The sequence below is a fragment of the Petaurus breviceps genome, unplaced genomic scaffold, assembly GCF_028583685.1.
Source record: "Petaurus breviceps papuanus isolate PSGF00001 unplaced genomic scaffold, PetGlider_PUasm1.0 551, whole genome shotgun sequence".
Taxonomy (NCBI): domain Eukaryota; kingdom Metazoa; phylum Chordata; class Mammalia; order Diprotodontia; family Petauridae; genus Petaurus; species Petaurus breviceps.
Window position 1 is genome coordinate 8833259 of NW_027186372.1, and position 14753 is coordinate 8848011.

Below are 14753 nucleotides of genomic sequence, written 5' to 3' on the forward strand. Positions count from 1 at the left end.
GGCACAGAGCCCGCAACTCCCTGAGCAGATGGGAGAGTGGGAATGATGTCATAAAATGAACGCATCATTTGCTGCTGGGGCAGCTGCTGCTGCTGTTGCTGCTGCTGCTGCTGGAAATCCCAGAAAGGGTTGTCTCTTCTCCAGAGCTCATTGGGGTGAGCAAGACCAGGGCAACTTAGTAACTGATGTCTTTGCTGTGTATCACCTGAGATTGCCCCCAGATGAATTTAGAACCATATGGCTGAGGAGATTTGGGGGAAAGCGAGGATGAATAGGGCTTTCTGGTGTTCGCCTTCTTCGAACTTCATTCCCAGAGTGGAATGCAGAGAACTACTTCTCTGAACCCAAAGCTTCACGATAAAGGGCACTGTTCTAGCAGGCAGGCTTCTCTTGCCTGGTTCAAAGAACACTGATAAGGAATGTCCTTTGAGTTTACCCCTAGCCCCTAAGTCCTTCCTGCTTCTAATGTCTTATTCTCATTCTCCAGGAAGGTCTGGCTTAAGTTACATCTCTGGGAGGCAGCAGAATACAGTAAAACTACCACTGGATTTGGAATTCAAAGGCCCAGGTTCAAATCCTGGCTCTCTGGCTTGCTGCCTGAGTGACCTCTCTTGTGCCTCCCTGTCCTCACCTGAAAAATAAGAGTATTGGACTAGGTGACTTCTGGGGTTCCATCCAGCTCTAAATCATGGTCCTATGGTTGATTCTCTGAGAAACTCTGCGAGAGAATTCCAGTCAATCTGAGTTCCCTCATTCCTAAGTCACCATATTGCTTATTGTTGAAACTTACTTTCGTACATCACATTTCATAGGTTTAGAACTGGAAGGGGCCTTAGAAAACATCTAGACCAATCCCCTGATTTTACAGATTAGGCAAATGACCAGAAGAACATTCCCCAAAGATCCCCAGGCCAGTGCTCTTTTCATCATGTCGTCTCTTAGATCAAGATCATTTTTATTTTTTTTTTAAGCAATCGGGGTTAAGTAACTTGCTCAAGGTTACACGGCCAGTTATTTCTGGGTGTAGTGCTGAGTATCTGAGCCTGGATTTGATCCAGGTCATCCCGACACTGGAGCCGGTGCTCTTACTCGCTGAGCCACCTGGCCGCCCCAAGTTCATTTTTTTTTTTAATTTCAAAAGAACAAACACTTGATATAGTTTCCAAAGAGTTAATTGCTGGACAGATGATTGAGGCAAAAATTTCTCACTCAGTCTGCCCAACTTGGTAAAGTTTCCATCACAGCACCATTTTAGAGCTGGAAGGGTCTTAGAGATCAATTCTGGCCCTCTTCATTTTATAGATGAGGACATAGAAGCTCAGAGAAATTAAGTGACTTGTCCAAGGCCACAAAGGTGTTAAAAAAAAGAAAAAAGAACACCCATAGTAAAGTATAAAGTTAATATTAAAGTGTGTGACTATTGTATGTGGTAATAGTAGTAAATATTAAAATTAACCTTTTATTGGTGCCTCCCTGAAGTAGGGATGGTGATGAAGAATTTTCAGCATAGATGGTATAGTAGATAGAGTGCCCAGTCTGGAGTCAGGAAGATTCACCTTCCTGAGTCCAAATCTGGCCTTAGACACTTACTAGCTATATGACCCTGGGCAAGTCATTTCACCCTATTTGATTCAGTTTCCTCACCTGTAAAATGAGCTGGAGAAGGAAATAGCAAACCACTCTAGTATCCTTACAAAGAAAACCCCAAATAGCATCATGAAAAGTCAGACATGACTAAAAACAACTGAACAACAACAAAAATTTAAGGCACCCCTGTAAGAGGCACAAATCTAATACTCTTCACCTGATTCCAAGTTACCTTTGGATTATGGAGAGTAGAAAGGTTTTTTAAGACCAGGAGAAAGGGTGACTCTGGAAAAGGGAACTGGGTCAGGGTGAATAAAAGCACAGGTTCCATTTCCAGCCTTTTTTGAGCACTGACAGATTTTTAATGAAACATTTTGAGAACTCTCCCCATTGTATGATAGTAATTCTATCAGTATCTATTGATTGAGAAATTGCATTATCCCATAATTGCATTATGAATCCAGTAACAACTGTAAATGAATCTATACTGTATTCATCACAATAGCTCCTACAAAGACTTGAAATATTATGATGCCCATGTGTGTGTGCTGGGACATATCTGTGGAAGATATGTTTGCTTAGTTATTGTACTAAACCATGCCGCATATTTTGTTGGAGCTAAATAGTGATCAAAATGGTAACTCTTGGTGTGCATATGGATTCCAGGAACTCTTACAACACCTCCTTCCTCCATCCACTCCCCCTTCAGCCCTTAGGTTGGGAAACATTAGTCTGTTTAAGTGGTATCTGATGATTTCAAGGGGAGAGGATGGCGGAGGTGATACAGCAGGGACAGACTGATTGAGCTAGTTCCCAATCTTTTTTTTTCTGGGGGATGTGGGGAAGGTCAGGGAGGGATGACCATCAGAGACCAAATGCTTATAAGGACTTAGAACAAAGAATGGGTAGGATCTCTGTATCATGGCAGTTTAGAAGGGAGACCCAAACTTCACCATAGGAAATCATCAAAAAGGGACAGATCTTGGTAGCAGTATAAAAAGAAAAAAACATTCTCTAAGATCAACAATAATTTAATTAAAACAAGTGAAAACAAAACAGAACCTGGGTTTCAATCCCTGTTCTTTATTATTTATTTCCTATCTATGCATCTTGGGCAAGTTCCTTCTTCTCCCTTGACCTCTCTCCTCATTTGTAAAATGAGGAACTTGGGCTAGGTGGTCTCTAGGGTCCCTTTCAGCTTCAAATCTATGATCTTATGACCCTATACTATATTGGTCCTAGTATGGATTACACATTTCACCCAAATATAGCTTGTATAAAATTTATGTGTAACTAATAACTGGTGTTATTTTCTCACACCCACCCTCACGCACACAATTTTAAGGACATGGATTGTATGTGGAGTCTGGCTGTATCAAGTACAAAATAATCTAAAACATCCTCCTTAATATTGAACAAAGTTGTCATTCTTACCTCTGAGACCTACTCATTGAACTGTACTAGCCATAGCTATCTGAAGCTAAGTGGGCTCAGAAAGACATGATTCATTGTGTGATCTTGGCCTCATCCTTCTCTGGACTCAGTTTTCCCATATGTAACTTGAGAGTAATCCATCATGGTACTTTAAACTTGCACCTCAATCTCTACTTTTTAAAGCACTTTATATTTACAGAAGCACTTTCTTCAAAACAGCCCTGTAAGGCAGTACTTATTATCCCTACTATAGATGAGGAAAATGAGGTTGGAGGAAATTCAATGACTTTTTCAGGGTCACACAGCTAGGTTCGGAGGCTGAACTCAAACCAGATGTTTCTCATTCCTAATTTAATACCTTTCCATTATATGATGTCCTATTGGCTCGTTTCATCTTCACAACAACTTTGTAATGTAGATATCTGATTTGTGTTTGTAGAAAAAGAGGCTCAGAAAAGTCTCTTAACCCATCACTGACTAGTGATGGTGAGGCAGGGAGTGAGGCTTGATCGCCTGACCCCTGGGCCTCCAGCTCATTCTATTAGCATACCCTGATATCAAAGAACCAACCAGCTCCCCATGGAACAAGATGGCTGTAAAGAGTTAAGATGATCTCATGATAGAGTGAAGGAGGCTGCCCTAACTAGCTGCGTGCCCTTGGGTAAATCACTAGATCTCTCTTCGTTTTGTCATTTGCAAAAATGTGGATAATAATGGTACCTGTTGTGTGAATCAGATGAGATGATATATGTAAAGGATTTTGCACACCTTGGAGTGCTTTATAAATGCTAGCGGTCATTGTCATTGCTGTTTCTTATGTCCACTCACACAAGGTGTGGACAAACAACACTGATATTAGAATGAACAGGATTTCTGTGAATGAAGACAATGGTAACAGTGAGCGAGCTCCCATTGAATTATTGTGGTTCTGTGGACCGCATTGTTGGGGATTCTGGCTAAAAGTGATTTGAAAGCCACAGTGTACTTTTCCTTGAGGCCGACTCGGACTGACCTGTGGTGAAGCAGTTGTTGTAAAAGAATGTGTGTCCACATTGTTCTCCTGAGTACAGCATTCATAAAGGGTGACCTAACTCTGGCAGGCAGCCACCTTCCCCCAAATCTCCCCAATTAAAAACATATTACCTTCACGTTCGGCCCGGCAGAGTGGAGGGCTACAGCTTTATTTTATAAACACATTTAAACAAGTTCAAAAAGAATGATTCATGCTGGGCTTGAACACTTTATAAAGTTTAGAACTGTTAAACATTTTCACAATGAATGTATCCTGAGAGGGAGCAGAACTCAGCCCTAGGGGAGTATCATCTCACTGGCAAGAAGGCCCCGGGATTACCTGGTAGGATACCAGCCCCGCCAGCTGTAAAAGCTTAATGCCTGAGCTACCTTTCCCCACCCTCCACCCCCACAACACAGGCCCTGGGACCCAGGGCCTGGCTCTAATCACAGAGAACTGCTTAGCAGGCTCACCCCAGTTCCCTTCCCAGAAAGGAGGGTAATTTCTGGAGCTCACCTCCTCCCTGAAGCTTGCTTTCACCCACCTAGTCCACAGAACTCTTTCTTTTTTTAATTCCTCTTTTGCCTTTAGTCAGATCCTCACGGTCTGCCACGGATCATTCTCTAATTCTGTGTGTGTGTGTGTGTGTGTGTGTGTGTGTTTGTCTTGTCTCCCCAGGGGTAGAGTAAGAATGGGGCTCAAGGTTATACAGCCCTTCCCTCCTATGGAATCTTCCTGCAGTGCTGGCCACATTGGAGGTGGTCAAGAAATAAGGAACCAAACATGATTGTGATGGAATATTATGGTACGATAAGAAATGACAAACAGGATGATTTCATAAAACCCTGCAAAGACTTACATGAACGAATGCAAAATGAAATGAGCAGAACCAGAACACTGTACACAGTAACAGCCATATTGTTAGCCGAAGAACTGTGAATGACTTAGCTATTCATAGCCAAACAATGATCTAAGACAATCCCAAAGGACTAATAATGAAATGTACTATCCACCTCCAGAGAAAGAACTGATGTTGTCTGAGTACAGACCAAAACATGCTATTTTTCATTTTCTTGTTTTTATTTTTTTATTTGAGTCCTCTTATACATAATCACTAATATGGAAATGTTTTACATGATTACGTATGTATAATCTATATCTGATTACTTACCATCTCAGGAAGGGGGGTAGCGAGGGAGGGATGGAAGAAAAGAGGGATCAGATTTGGAACTCAAAACTTAAAAAAATACCAACAAATTTTGAAACATTGTTTTAACATGTAATTGGGGGAAAGGTAATATTTTAAGCCCAGAAATAACAATTTCATTGGCATAGGAGACTCCAGAGGAGGAGACAACCTCTACCAAAGTAGGTTAGCAGCTACTCTGTAAGTTATAGTCTTAGAGGAGGGAAGGAGGAAAGATATTGAGAGGTGAAAAGACTTGCTCAGGGTCACGCAGTCAGAGACAGCACTTGAACTCAGTTCTTGATTCCTTGTCTGCTCTCTCCTTTATTGCCATGCTGCCCCTCATGGCTTTCTAACTTGTCCATTTTTTTCTTCAGATCTCTGCTCAAGCATCATCTTCTCCATGGAGCAGGAAACCTGAGGCCAGGGCCCTCCCCTACACTTTTTTTAACCTTGTATTTATTTTGTACATGCATATCTGCATACGCATATATACATTTACGTATATTGTTTCTGGATCTGTCTCCCCTCCTCTCTATCCCCCAATAGAATATAAACTTCCCGAGAGCAAAGAAGTTCACTTTTGTCTTTGTATCCACAGCACTTAGTACAGCTATGATGTGATTGGTTGTCTTTCAGTGTATGCTACACAGTAGGTGTTTAATGGGCAGCTAGGTGGCACCATAGTGCACAAAGCACTGGGGCTAGAGTCAGGAAGACCCATCTTCCTGAGTTCAAATCTGGCCTCAGACACATACTAGCTGTGTCACCTTGGGCAAGTCATTTCACCCTGTTTGCCTCAGTTTCCTTATTTGGAAAAATGAGCTGGAGAAGGAAATGGCAAACCGCTCTAGTATCTTTGCTAAGAGAACTCCAAATGGACTCACAAAGAATGGACATGACTGAACACAACAACAACAGATGTTTAATAAATACTTGGGGACAATGGAATGATTAATTTAGTATGGTAGAGTGGAATTGGCACTGGACCAGAATTTGAAAGACCCAGGTTCTAATCTGAATTCTTCCATGTCTGATACTTGTAATCTCAGAATCACTGAATGGTGGCACTGGAATCTAGTCCAACACATACTCTCCTCCCCTCACCCCCCCCCGAAAAAAAAAAGAACCCCTGTCAATTAGCAGTGAGCCCTTGACTGAAAACTTCCAACGAGCAATCATCTAGCTGGAGCTGGATGACCTTAGGGGCCATCGAGTCCAGCTCTTTCCTCTTACAGCCAAGGAATCTGAAACTACAGAGGATTTTTTGCCTTGGGTTGGACAGAGCCAGTGAGTGTCTGAGGTGGGAGCTACGTCCTCCTGACTCCAGGTCCAATTCTTGTTCTCCTTCACTATGCTGCCTCCTACCCCCTTCCACACAAGGCAGTTACTTCTGAATGGCTCCATCCAGTGGTGTGCTGGAACCAGCTCAAATTGGAGCCCAAGAGTCAACTGTTAAATTTTTATTGTGAGCATTTGCACCTCAGAAATCAGCAAACCCAACAAATTAGGACTTGATTTATTGTTATGTTGATTATCTGGCTTTATAAAAGGCATGGAAAATTTGTTAATAATTCAGATTTAACTTGAAAGTATTAAACTTCCTTGTTATAGGAATGGGAATCTGAAGATCTTCCCTGCCCCTAGGCCCTTTGATAGGCTTAAGTGACTCTGAGAACTTTCCTTGATTTGAAAATATACTCTGCCCCCTAATAGGCTGAATGTGGTCACATGGAGCCTGTGGAGGGAGGCTTGTTTTTCAGGAATGCCCACACCTTGATGCTGTGTGATTGGGCAGCGGGTCAAGAGGGTTGTGACATTCTCTGAGCCAGGAGAAGGCTACATTTACCTCTGAGGTGAGGCTTTGTTTTGGGGCTCACTTTGAGAAGTGTTGTGTGATTTGACCAGATGAGACTCTGGGTAGCTGTTGAGCCCCCCGGCTTTGAAAACCCAGATGTTGATGCTTCCCTCTCTGGTAACCGACTAGGTATGGATGTAATGGTCAGACAGTTGGAAGCCTGTCTGCTGATGTTTCTCTGTCTGTATTTGTTGTCTGCTTGTAACCTCTGTATTCTCTGAAGTTCAGGGTGCTGACTTTTTTCCCCTGAACTAGGTAAATGACATATGTTTGATTAAAGCAAGATTGTTAACCCATTTTGAGTTGCTGTCCTTTAGAAAAGCAGATCTAGGAATGTGTGCTAGCAGCCATCCTGGGTATACTAGGGTGCTTGCTGCTACAGTCCTGTATGCTTTTTTTTTCCCATGGAGAGATGATTGTTAAACATTTACCAATCCACCCTGTAGCAAACCTAAACTTGCCTCTTAACTCATTGTTCTGCCCTGTGATGATGAACAGAATTTACTAATTGTTGCCAGGAGATGGCAATGGAGAATCCAAGTGGATTTAAAAGGGTGGCACTTGAAGACCTAGAGGACCACATGTGACCTTGAGGCTGCAGGTTCCCCACCCCTGGCTAGAGGCTAATTGAACCCAGGATGGTCCCTGGGAGTTTCCAACCCAACTTCAGCTCCACTAAAGCTATGCTTTTAGCTTGTTTTTCTGTCAATTGTCTCCTCTCCTCTGGTAATTGATTTGGGAAACATCCAGCTATTGCAGAGTTCTGTCAGTGGTTTCTTGGAAATCCATATTTGACTGGAATCTTCAGAATGTTCCCCATTGGACAGATTTGTCCCCCCAGCTGCACCAGAAGCTCCCTGGGGACCAGAATGGTGTTTCCTGTTGTCTTAGGTAGCCTCTATTGCCCTGATAGAGACTATTGCCCTGCCTGTAACACAAGATTGCTTTGAGAATCTTATGAGATAACGTATGAAAAGTATATCAAAGGTCTTAAAATGCCACGAAACAAAATATTGTCATTAGCTTAAAGGGGTTGCTTATATTTTTAGTTAAAATATTATTATATTTTTTAAAAATCTAAATATAAACTTTATAAATATGTAGAATATATATTTATAAAATATTTTTACAAAAATATTCTTATTTGGGGGGCATTTTGAGCTGTACCCCACCTGGAAGTCTTTAGTATTGTTAAGTGAATGCTTAACAAGCAAGATGCTAGCTAGCACACACTAGCATCATACCTAGGTACTGGTTCAATGAGAATGATTCTGAGAAGTCACCTCTATTTGTGAGCCTCAGTTTCCTCCTCTGTAAAATGAGGGGGGTTGGACTAGATAGTTTTTTCCAACTCTGAAATCCTACAACTCCATAACTCTGAGATGAGCTATTTCTTTTTTTCAACTTTTTTTTGGGGGGGAGGGGGAAGGCAAGGCAATTGGGGTTAAGTGACTTGCCCAAGGTCACACAGCTAGTAAGTGTTACATGTCTGAGTCTGGATTTGAACTCAGGTCCTCCTGACTCCAGGGTCAGTGCTCTATTCACTGCATCACCTAGCTGCCCCCAGAGCTTAGCTATTTTTTACAAGGCAAAACAACACCTTTTAGCTCCTGGGGAGATGTACCAAAAGAATTTCCAGCTTAGGAAATTGGTTTATGAAGTACCAGATTTCTTAGAAGAGTGAATACAAACAGAGGACTGTGAGAACTGATCTTAGCCCAACCTGGTGTAGGAGAAAGAGTGCAAGGCTGGATGTTAGAAGAGCCTTGCATGTGAAGCCTGGCTTGATAATAGTTATATGAGCTTAAGCATATTTTAAAATTTATACATAATATGTGTGTATGAACATATATAGGTTTGTTTTCATACAAATATACAATAGTGTATATATATGTGTGTGTGTGTGTGTGTGTATATACAATACAATATGTACAAATATAGTACAGACTCTGTACAAATACACGTTATCTCTCCCATTAGACTGTAAGCCCCTTGAGGTCAGGGACTCTTCCAGCTTCTCTTTGCATCTTGAGTATTGCCTATCAGAATGCTTGGCACAGAATTATTCCTTGTTGATGGATTATTTTTAGTCTCAATTTCCTCTTACGTAAATGGAGATAATGATCCTTGAAATAAGTGCCTCACAAAATCGTGAGAAAAAGAGTTTTGCAAAGTGGTATTATTCATGTGAGTCATGACTAACCAAAACATCAGGTCACTAAAGGGAGAAGCAAGCATGAAGCCAGGGGCCATGTCTGAAAGAGGGGCATTGTTGCCAAACTGCCAGACCTAGTTCCCTGGTGGTTTACTGATTATAGGCAGGAGTCAGAAGAAGGCTTGGGATGAGTCTCAGCTCTGTCTCTAAATAGCTGTACAACCTGACTCAATTCATAGAAGCATAAATTTGGGGCTGGAGGAGACCTCAGAAGTCATCTGGTCTGACCTATACCTGACACAAACATCTTCTCTGCGATGACCCTGAGAAGTGGTCGGTTTTTCTTTGCTAACCTTGCATGAGGGTCAGCCCGCTACCTCCCATGATGGCCCATTCTCCTCTTGGATTGTTTGAAATCCTAGTTGTTAGGAGTTTTTGCAAGCCTAAATTTGCCTGCTGGTGAATTTCCACTCATTGCTCCTAATTCTGACCTAGGAAGTCAGGTGGCTTACGACCTGAAGAACTGCATCCTCCCATCAGACCAAGTCTTCTCTTCTCCAAGCTAAACACCCTCCGTTCCTGTGACTGTTCCTCATACGGAGTGAAATCTGGGCCCTTCACCATCTTGGCCACCCTCCATGTTGCCCAAGGTTTTAACCCCATTTTCTATTCTCTAAGGAGGACTCTTCTCAAAATATGTCAGTGATTATGGAGGCAGCATCATATAGAGTATTACCACCTCTGTTCTAAGGTAGGGGTGGAGGGGAGGCTCCTGTCAGTTCAATACATCATCTGCTCATTCTACTAAACCTGGTCTGCGCATTGTAATTCATTTGTTCTTGGCCATTTGATATTGGTCCAAATCAATAGAAACTGAAAAGTATTTATAAGCTTTAGCATCAGAAGAGAGGTTAGACCAGGGCTTCTACTTCTTTTTCAAGAGGGCACTGGGGTTAAGTGACTTGCCCTGGGTCACATAACTAGTAAATGTCTTGGACCAAATTTGAACTCAAGTCCTCCTGACTCCACCCAGCTACCCCTAGACCAGGGCTTCTCAGCCTAGGGTTCTTGACCTTGTTTTATATCACACATATGTATATACATATATACATGTATATACATATGCATGCATAATATATAGTATATATTATAATATATAAACAGAATATGTAAATATATGTAACATAAATAAATGAAATGAACATTAAAATTAAATATAACTGTTTTAAATAAATAAATATAATGCAATATAGAGAAATGTATTATGAAATATAAAATTTCTCTATTTCTAAATATTTAAGTACAATTGATTTTTTTAGTAATATTTTGTATTATATATATTTGAAAGTATTGTTCTGCAAACAGGTTCATAGGCTTCACCAAATTGACAAAGGGGTCCATGACACCAGAAAGGTTATTTGTACCTCTAAGGTCCCACCCAGCCCCAAATCCATGAACCTAGAACCTTAAAAATCAAGGGAAAAAGTCTTGTTAGAAAGATAAGACTATGGTATGTAACACTTAGACAATAGGTGGTACAGTGGATAGAAGTGCTGGGTCGAAAGTCAGGAAGACTCATCTACCCGAGTTCAAATCTGGCCGCAGACACTTCCTAACTGTGTGACCTTGGGCAAGTCACTTAACCCTTTTGACCTCATTTCCTCATCTGTAAATGAGCTGGAGAAGGAAATGCCTAAATCAATCCAGTCTCTTTGCTAAGAAAACCCCAAATGGGGTCATGAAGAGTCAGACAGACTGAAATGACCGGACCACAAAACTACATATGTACTCTGCCCCCAAAGTTCTTTTCTGAAAGTCCTCCTTGGGTGACTCTGCATGTAAGGGAGGTGACCCTGGGTCCTCATAGACCACCCCAAGAGAGTTTGAGCTTTGGCAAATCCTCCTGAGCTTGAGAGGCTTTGAGACCCAGATAGAAAGGTAGAAAGGCCCAGCAACTCAGGAGTTCTGCCTAGCTCAGTCCTTGAGAGGCTGGGCTCATCATTGGCTGATTGATGACCAGATAACTAATGTTTTCATCCAAAAGAACTCATGAAAGGCATTTACTAACATGTCTGGGATTTAAAGCTTCTCATATGCTGATTCCTTTCTACCTCTCCAGTCTTCCTACATATTACCCTTTCCCAAGTAGGCTATGAGTCAGCCATACTCACCTACCTTCTATTCCTCACACGTATTCCCCCCTCTCCCACTTCTGTGCCTTTGCACTGGCCATATCCCATGCCTGGGATGTCCTCCCTCCTTTCCTCCACCTCTTGGAACCCCTGTTTCCTTCAATATTCACTTTGAGCGCCATCATCTACATGAAGCCTTTCGTATCCCGCCAGTTGTAAGTGACCTCCCTTCCCAAACCACCTTGTATTCCTCTTGTGTCTATCTTTTATCTATTTATATTGTTGTTTCCTTTGTTAGAATGTAAGCCCCTGGAGGGTAGACTCTATTTCCCTTTTGTCTTTATAAGCCCAGGCCAAGCACAGTAGATGACACTTAATAGCTTCTTGATGAACTAATTGAGTGATATATGGAGAGTTTGTCATTTGAATCCATGAAAAGACTCCACACTGATGAAATCAAATAATCTTGAAGTAATTAAGGCCTACACACAGTTCTGGAGGCAATATAACCAAGTGCCAAGATGGATAATATAAGCAGTAAGCACTGTGAGAGGTCAGAAAGGGGAGAGACCAGCAGAGGCTACTAGATTCCTCTACAAAAGCCAACAGCTGACTGCACTCCCCATGTCCAGGGCAGCTTCTAACTCAGGTTCAAGTGCTCTTACTCCAACCCCAACCCTACCTTCGACACACCCAGAGTCCTGTCTTTGCATTCCCCCCAGAGCCTGCTCATACTCCTGAGAAGGGGATGAGAGGAAGGGAGTGGGATGGGAGGAGGTGAGCAATGTGGAGAGGAGCTCATTTGTTTCCATAGCAGACAGATGGGGTGAGTCAAAACAATACAGTGGGTATTCAAAATAATGCTTCAATTTAACAATATTTACAAAGTGTTATGAGGCTGCTAAGTCACACATAGAAGCAATGAGTCAAAATCAGCACAATAGAGTAATAAGGACAATTTCCCTGAAGTTTTGCAATATTCATATGTTTTCAGAGCACATATTACATATAGGCTACAATTCAGAGAATCCCCTAATTAGAAAGGATCGCTGAAGTAATTTATTCCAATTCCCTTCCCTCTCCTCCAATACCAGAAAAATAAATTCCCTCAACAATATGGGCTTCGTAGAATGTAAGGACTAGACAAGACCACCGAGGCCATTTAATCCCATGCCCTCCTGAAAAATGAATCTCCTCTTTCAATTCCCTGCTCAGGGGTCATTCCACCTCTGCAAACACCTCCAACAGCACTTGACCTCTTTATTCATTATTGGACAGTGTTAATAATTACAAAGTTCTTTTTAATATTAAATGAAAACCTGCTTACCTATAGTTTCCACCTTTTGGTCATAGTTCTTTCCCGTGAATGCAAGCAGAAAAAGTCTGAACTCTCTTCAGAAAAAGGATAGAATAGCAATGGTTTTAATATACCTGCTAAAAATAACATCAAACACAAGTGTGGTTGGTAACGCTAATGACAGAAGTACGGTTTGTTTTCTTCCATTTATATGATAAGAGCTGTTTTGGAAATTTAAAATTACTGACTTTTCTAAAAAAATCAGATATAAAAACACAACTCCCTCTAGAATAAGGGCACATGTTTTATAATAAGGAAAATGAAAATAAATTGTTGCCAACAACCTCTCTCCCTGTCCCCCTCCACCCTCACTCCAGAGAGCACTGGGTTGGAGAGGTTAACTTGAAAATTCAGCATCCTAGAAACATGTGTACACATCTGGCCTAGTAGTTATGAAGATTAATGTAATGCAGAGTGTCAGAATTCCCACTGACGTTTACTCAGTTTATCCAAACAATTTAGTGGAGTCCTCTGGTGAGTATGAGCTGCACTCTGCAGTGTAATGCGGACACTTAACCTCTTGAATTCTGATTTCCCCAGGGACATATGTGTATGTTTTATTCTTTAATTGCTAAAACAATAAGGTCATGTACAAAAACAATACAGAAAGCACTTGAAGTTTAAGACGAAAATAAAAAGAAAAGAAAACAAAGCTTGGCTGACATGAAGGACAGTCTGTACAAGGCAAGACCAGGAAATCGGTGGAAAATGTCACAAAAATCACACCATTTGTGTGTTTCCAGCATAATTATTGGTCCTAGAATCAAGTGAAATACAATTCAGCTCAGGTCTGGCTACAAGAACAGGCTGATTCTACATTTTGATTGTGTCCCGATTCAATGAGTTCTGCCATAAAAATAGATTCTGATCTGTTTTGAGGTGGTTCCCCAAACGTCACTTTGAAATGACTTAGATTTAGTTTATGATTAAAACAACAATAACAATAACAATCAAAAAATGAATTTGGAGATTAGTTCAAAGGTTCAGTGGTCAGTACTCATGTAGTCAACAAACATTTATTAATTCATCACCATTTTTCTTTATATCTGCTTCATTTGTTAATGTGTCACAATGAAAGAGGATTCGTATTTAATGTTAGGGAATTGAAACTTAGAAGCAGTGTGGTCTAGTGTATGGAGGGCTGACCTTAGAGTTTTCTTTTGACATATACTGACCCATATGTGACCCTGGGTAAGTCACCATCCCTTTGTGACCCAGACAATTCTCTAATGATATTAATTAAATAACGATAATAGCTAATATTTATATAGTGCTTACTAGGTACTAGGCAGTGTGCTGAGTGCTTTATAATTATTCTCTTATTTGAGCTTCACAACAACCTTGGAGATAGGTGCCATTATTATCCCCATTTTACAGATGAGGAAACTGAGGTTGAGTGACTTGCCCAGAGTCACACAGTTAGCAAGTGTGTGAGGCTGGATTTGAACTCAGGTTCATCCTGACTTCAGACCTGGCAAGCTACTCATCGAGCCACCTAGCTGCATTTATAGAATAGTTGCTGATTTGTGTTGGTGGAGAGAATCTCTTCTCTGGGTATTTCCTACACCATCAGTTCTTAAACTTTTGGTCTTAGGACCCTTTTACATTCTTAAAAATTGTTGAGGAATTTTTGTTCATTTGGCTTATATATTTTAATAATTCATATATTGGAAATTAAAATACCTTAATATTATTATAAAAATGGTTTTGACCTCATAGATCCACTGAACTCCAGGGGTCCCCTTATCGCACTTTGGGAGCCACTGCTCTAAACCAAACAATTCAGAAGCCCAGTGCCAAAAAATGCATATATGTATATTGTATATGATATATTTATATGTAGTATAGAACCTATTATATTTATATATTAATAACATACTTAAAATACATGATACACAATGTTATATATATGCTACCATATACTATAATTATATAATTAATAGTATGCTATAATATTATATTTTATAGTATATTATCACTGTGTATACTGTCATATTATTATAGATATATTGTAGAATAAATTAATTACACT